Source organism: Gigantopelta aegis, chromosome 9 (genome assembly GCF_016097555.1).
Source record: "Gigantopelta aegis isolate Gae_Host chromosome 9, Gae_host_genome, whole genome shotgun sequence".
Classification (NCBI taxonomy): domain Eukaryota; kingdom Metazoa; phylum Mollusca; class Gastropoda; order Neomphalida; family Peltospiridae; genus Gigantopelta; species Gigantopelta aegis.
The window spans coordinates 43,497,973-43,504,672 of NC_054707.1; positions in this window are offsets into that span (position 1 = coordinate 43,497,973).

The window sequence follows — 6,700 nt, forward strand, 5'->3', positions numbered from 1 at the left end:
GATTAAGTGGACCCTCGTACAAGGGTCCGTTCATGAATTAGGCGGAGTAACATTCTAGTGGGGAGGGGAAGGGATTTCATGGAGGTGATACGAAACATGGGAATGGAGGAGGTGTTTGTCATGAGTTATATATCATGTTTTAAAAATAATTTTATCATATTTATTTATAAATTAAAATGCAGCTAATCATTGCTTTTGTGTTTTTTAACTGATGATTTTCTATCCAGTTGTATTATTACCAAACAAACATAAATACAAAATCTTATAATATTAGTCAATATGTCTTTTGGGAGAGGTTATGCATTTAATGTTACATAATTTTCGAGTAGTGGCCTATGCGTTACAGAAGGTCACACGATTATGGGAGGAGGTCGTCTGAAAAGGAGCTTTTAAAATACTTTTTCCTACTAGTGAATAGTTGGGGGTTCTTATTACTTGGATAGATCTCGAGTGGTGAATATAAAGCATTTTGAAAGTATTGTCTCATGAATGAAATACCCCACTGGTCAGCATGATTAGAAGAAAATTAGTCCTGTTGGAAGGTGCCAGTAATGTATTAACTCAATCTAATTAAAATTAGCTCCACTATTACATGTGGATCTAACACCAGCCAGTTGGAGCTTATGTCCACCAATCAAAACCTAACTTGCAGAATCCTGCCAGTGATCTAAAAATTATTTGAAAACATTCCGAATTATCCTGAGGGTATACGATATGTTTCGTGTGAATTATGAATGCCTTATTTAGACCAGTAGAACTAATTTTAATCGGATTGCTAACAACACTGCGTAGTCCCCAATGTCCAGGTAACATTTCGTCTGTAAATAATAATTTAAATATTGACCAATCACACTTCGCCTTTTATAACGTTATTTGGGAGCATACAAATTCTAAAAATATCGGGCGAGTCTATTTTAGTGGCCGCAGTACAGCGAACCATACCAATACGTACGGGGTGGGTTGTCAGTCTTCAATTTTACATTAAAAATTATTTATTTATTTATAAAAAAACATAACTAAATCAGTCTTCAGTTTTACATTACAAATTAATTTTTTTATAAAATAAAACATGTTTTAAGGCATTCGTAATTCACACGAAACATGTCGTATACCCTCAGGATAATTCGGAATGTTTTCAAATTATTTTTAAATCACTGGCAGGATTCTGCAAGTAAGGTTTTGACTGGTGGACATGAGCTCCAACTGGCTGGTGTTAGATCCACATGTAATAGTGGAGCTAATTTTAATTAGATTGGTATTAACTGTCCCTCCTATTATTTTTAGATTCCTGCCACTCACTTCAGGCGCCTGTGACTGACTCTCTCCCCCTCCCTCCCCTCTCTCCGTCTCTCTCTCTCTCTCTCACTCTCTCGCACACAATGTAAACTGTACATTATTTCGATTTGAAACAGATACAGGTACGTGTGTGAATGAATTGTCGCTGGGGACAGGCATCAAAAGTACCATGTCACTTTAGGCGATGTCGTTTTAATATCATCATGTCAACTACGGCAGTCCGAGCTCTCCAGTGTCTTGTTGGACTCATTTTAGATTTTTAAAAGAGGGGTAATTAACAAGACTTTTTTTCAGTTGAGTTCAGTCGTGTCGTATAGTGTGAATGGATTTCAGACACGACCGATTGGTCAGCGATCGTGACCCACGACGCGACGCGACTATCCAGTTGAGTCGCGTCGTATAATGTGATCTAGGCTTTACGTCGCGTTGTATAATGTGATATTGGCTTTAAAAATGTCGCATACATGAATAAATTGAGAAATTTGACTGACCCGGATGCCGCACCCTGGAATTTCGTTTAATACGTATTTTATTTTTCTAACGTTGTTTACGACTCCGTGAGATATTTTTCCAGGAAAAAAGACCATTGACTTGAATCGTAGCCGTTAAAGGTATATTTACACCGACGACTAAGGTGATGACAACAGGTTCCGCTTGATAAAAGGCGTTTAAACAACGGTGTCACGACAAACGGCCACACGTTCATTTGGGTCAAGATGAAGACAGTAGTTATAATTGCGTTTATCTCAGGTAAGCTTTGCTTTGTATATGTTGTTCGGGGCCGGATGTAGCCTAGTGGTAAAGCGCTCGTTTGATGCGAGATCGGTTTGGGATCGATGCCCGTCGATGGGTCCATCGCGCTATTTTTTGTTCGAGCCAGTGCACCATGATTGGCATATCAAATGCCGTGATAATATGTGCTATCCTGTCTGTGGGATGGTGCATATAAAAAAATCCTTTGGTACTAAAGTAAAAATATAGTGGATTTCCTCTCTAAGACTATATGTCATAATTAATTAGCTCTAGTAATGTCGTTAAACAAAACAAACTTTAAACAAAACAAACTTGTATATGTTTCTCGGTTTTTTTTATTCAAATCTATCGATATACATTAAAACCCCTCTAAACCGGACACCCTTGGGACCAAGACAACTGTCTGGTTTTAAGAGTGATCCGATTTAGAGAGGTTAAGTTATGTCCTGGTTTTAGAAAAGACACTGTAAAATGTCCGATTTTGAGGGAATTCCGGTTTACAGACTGTCCGGTGTTGAGAGGTTTCACTGTACTTTTAGTTGCGTTTTTTCAGATAGGTTTTGCTTTGTATATGTTGCCCGGTTTTCTGTGTTAAAATCTATCGATATACTTTTGATTACGTTTATCTCAGATAGGTTTTGCTTTGTAAAAAAATATGATGCTCGGTTTCTTGTTAAACTCTATTAATATACTTTTACTTGTTTATTTCGGGTAGGTTTTGCTTAATTTGTATATATGCTGCTCGGTTTTCTTTATTAAAATCTATCGATATAATTGACGATAACAATATAAAATGAAATACGTGTTTTTTTATTTATTTATGTAACATTTGTTACTATTTGTTGTACATATATTATTTTTCATTCATGTGGTTGTCCAATACATTTGCCGTCAAACATGGGGCGGGACGTAGCCCAGTGGTAGAGCGCATGCCTGATACGCGGTCGGTCTAGGATCGATCCCCGTCGGTGGGCCCATTGAGCAATTTCTCAAGACTGATATATCAACGGCCGTGGTAGGTGCTACCCTGTCTGTGGGATGGTGCATATAAAAGATTCCTTGCTACTAATGGAAAAATGTAGCGGGTATACTTTCTATGACTATGTCAAAATTACCATGTGTTTGACATCCAATAGCCGATGATTACTAAATCAATGTGCTCTAGTCGTGTCGTTTAACAAAACTTTTTTTTTTAACTTTGCCGTCAAACTGAATAACATTAAGTTGGACGGCAAGTATATCGATATATTTATACTTAGAACTGTGGCGAAATAGCTGATATTTTAATAGTAGCAGTAGGTGTGTGATTTGTATGGAACACGTAGGCCTACAGTTATTTCTTTAAACAAATAAATCACATGACATTTTAGCGACAGTTGGTTTGGGGAAAGCTAAGCGTCAACTGCTCATCTAAGTTGATAAGCGGGACGTAACACCTATAAGCTAGTACCTGTAAACCAGCGTCAAGCTAGCATACCTGATAGCAAATTCCTTTCTCCCCAACAAGTGTCATCACATTCGCCCACAGGCATGTGGGTTACAGAATGTGCGCATGCGTATAAGTTGGATACATGTACAGCATAGTGTGGTTACTAAAAAAACCCAGGTCAGGTCATAGGGTTTTACGTGCACATTCAGAACAAAGCTGTTGTAGCGCACGCCCAACATACATGTTTAATGCGATGTTTTTATACCGGCCTCGGTGGCGCAGTGGTTAAGCCATCGGACTGTCAAATATAGGCACAGGGTTCGCAGTCAACCCAGAGTACCATATTATCAGTAAGGCCACTATACCCTCTTCTTTCTCACTAAACCACTAACAAACTAACAACTAACCTACTACCCTGGACAGACAGCCCAGATAGCTGAGGTGTGCCCGGGACAGTGTGCTTGAGCATTAAAATCCCTGCACACACGCCTGTAAGGATACATTTTAAAAATATATAAGCCTATGTAAAAATTGTCTAGCAACAGTCTGTCAGTCGGTCCCTTGTCTTCGCCTGTTTCTTTCTCTGTATCTGACTGGCACACACGCACAGATATATCTCCCCACCCACAACCCATTCACACTCTCCACTAATAACAAACCAAATGGTAATCCCCTGCACGGAAGTGTCAGTCCATAGTTAATGTATGTGGCCAGAACTCTAGGCTAAGCTGAATCTTAATTGAATACAATGGCGTAGCCTGGGTGTGTGGAGGGAGTGGACATGTCCTTCCAGTCACAACTCTCTTTCGTCCCCTCCCCCCCCCCCAAAAAAAAAAAAAAAGAAAAAAAAAAAGAACAACAACCTTTTAATAATAATTATAAAAGGTTTTGGAAAAAAAGAGATGATACTGGGGCTGTTAGAGCCGGGTGGGGCTGTGGGCTAAGTCACGCACACACACACACACACACACACACACACACACACACTTGACAGCCCGGAAAGGTGAAATATGATTGAATTATTGGAGCAGCCGAGTTCCATACCAGATTGCAATAAATCATTTCACAATAACAGGAGGTTGGCCTAGTTTCAGTTCAACAATAATCTGTCGCACCCATTAGTCACACATTTCGGGAGTCATTGGAAATGACGCATCTGAAAACAAAGTTAAAGTTTGTTTTGTTTAACCACACCACTAGGGTACAATTGTTTTAGGCTACTAATCATCGGCTATTGGATGTCAAGTATTTGGTAATTTGACTTGTAGAGAATGAGTCACTGAGATCGAAAACACCTCAAGCGAGCGCCCTACCGAATCAGCTAGCCCCAGCCCCATCTTAAAATATTCCATTCAAATGACATCCGGGAAGAGAATTTTGACCGACATGTAGCAGGGCCGTAGGCTGAAGCTAAAATAGTTTTACTTTAATATTAGGCTATTGCTATAGGTGCAGACAAAAGGGTCGGCTAAGTTCATACTCGGACTCCCAACCCGCCTCCCCGTTATTGTTAAAGCTAATATATTCTATATTGGATTGCAGAGAATGTATAAATGCAAGCAGTATTAACATTATAGTCACAAAATATGGCAGCTTTCACTCATGAACCACTGTATAGACAATGTTTACGAACATCTCTTCTTAACCTAAACTATAGCCTTAGTTTACTTGACAACCCACTAAGTCCACTGTAAGTTGTAGGTGGTACTACACCATATGGCACCCCATTGCATAGATGTTCGATGACACATAGTTGTTTACACATGTATGTGTGTTAACAATTTCAAGACGTACGACTGGCTGCTCCTAGTAGGTGATGACCAGGTCACCAATACCATACATCTAATGAAAAAGCAGCACGGTCGAAAACGATTACACTGTGACGTATAGTTAACCCGACAATCATTTGTCTGTGAGACGTAAGTTAGCTACAAGAGAAAGGGCTGCAATTTTTAAGATGCTATCATCTAACAGAGACTTTTTAACGATTGTAATTACATATCAAATATATTTTTCTGCATAAAATATTAGTGACTGTGTATTAAACGTGTTTCTGATCGTTTTAATATTTGTACTACGTTAAATTTCATTTTATTTCCTAAAATATTTTTTCGTACGTACGAAATTATTTGAAGACAAAATCCAGTTTGGGCTTCTTATAAATATTAAGACGACCAGAAACACATTAAATATACAGACACCGATATTCTAAACAAGAAAACATATTTAATATGTAAGTTTAATCGTAGAAATATTTTATTAGTCGAAAACATCTTACAATGCAGCAAACTCAGGACTGTCCCTTTAAAGTTTGCTTAAAACCTGGTTTTTGAGGATATGTAAGAAATAGAATAGTACAGTCGTGTTCGTTATATACCATTTATCTCACAACTCGTTATTTAAAAACGTATCAAACTCGCTTTCGCTCGTTAAATTTTTTTTAAAACAACTAGTAAGATAAAATTATGGTATCTAATGGCCGCTTATTCTCTATATAACTAATGCCAATGTACGAGAAACACTCGATATATTATTTATATTATGTAGTGAATGTTTATATTTTGTTCGATTTCCAGTTTTGCCCGCCACGGTTCTAAGTGGATGCGCAGAAATCAGTTCCTGTGGCTCCAACTTTTCCACGGAAAGCGGAGTGGAATGCACGTACGTAAACCCTTTCATCAAACATAATACAAGATTTCAAGATTTTTCAAGATGTATTAAACAACACTCAGACACATTACTATGTGTAACAAGAGGACAGTTTCAAATATATAATTAACATACATGACAAGAACAGGCGTCAACATAGAAGTATCTATAATTAACAGAACACAAGATATGCAAACAAAATAGCTAAAATATGCGGAGAAACGTCAGTTCACAAGACAAGATAATCTTTTAATAAATATAGCTAGGTTTTTTAATAATGGTGCAATACATAATGACAGCATACCTTTCATTTTAAAAACGCTAGGATTTATTTTATAATATTGTTTTATATATTTTCTTCTAATGTTTTCAATATTATCATTTTTACAATGAAATAAATAATGGTATTCATCTCCGATATCGGTATTACAAAGTTTGCATATTCTATTTTTCTACACGTGTGGCAGCCGGCGATCAGGTTTGACGGACATGTGTCCCTTGTTGTACAGCTTGAAGCTGAAGAATAAAACCAGCCGACTGGCCTCGGTGGCGCAGTGGTTAAGCTAGTAGGTA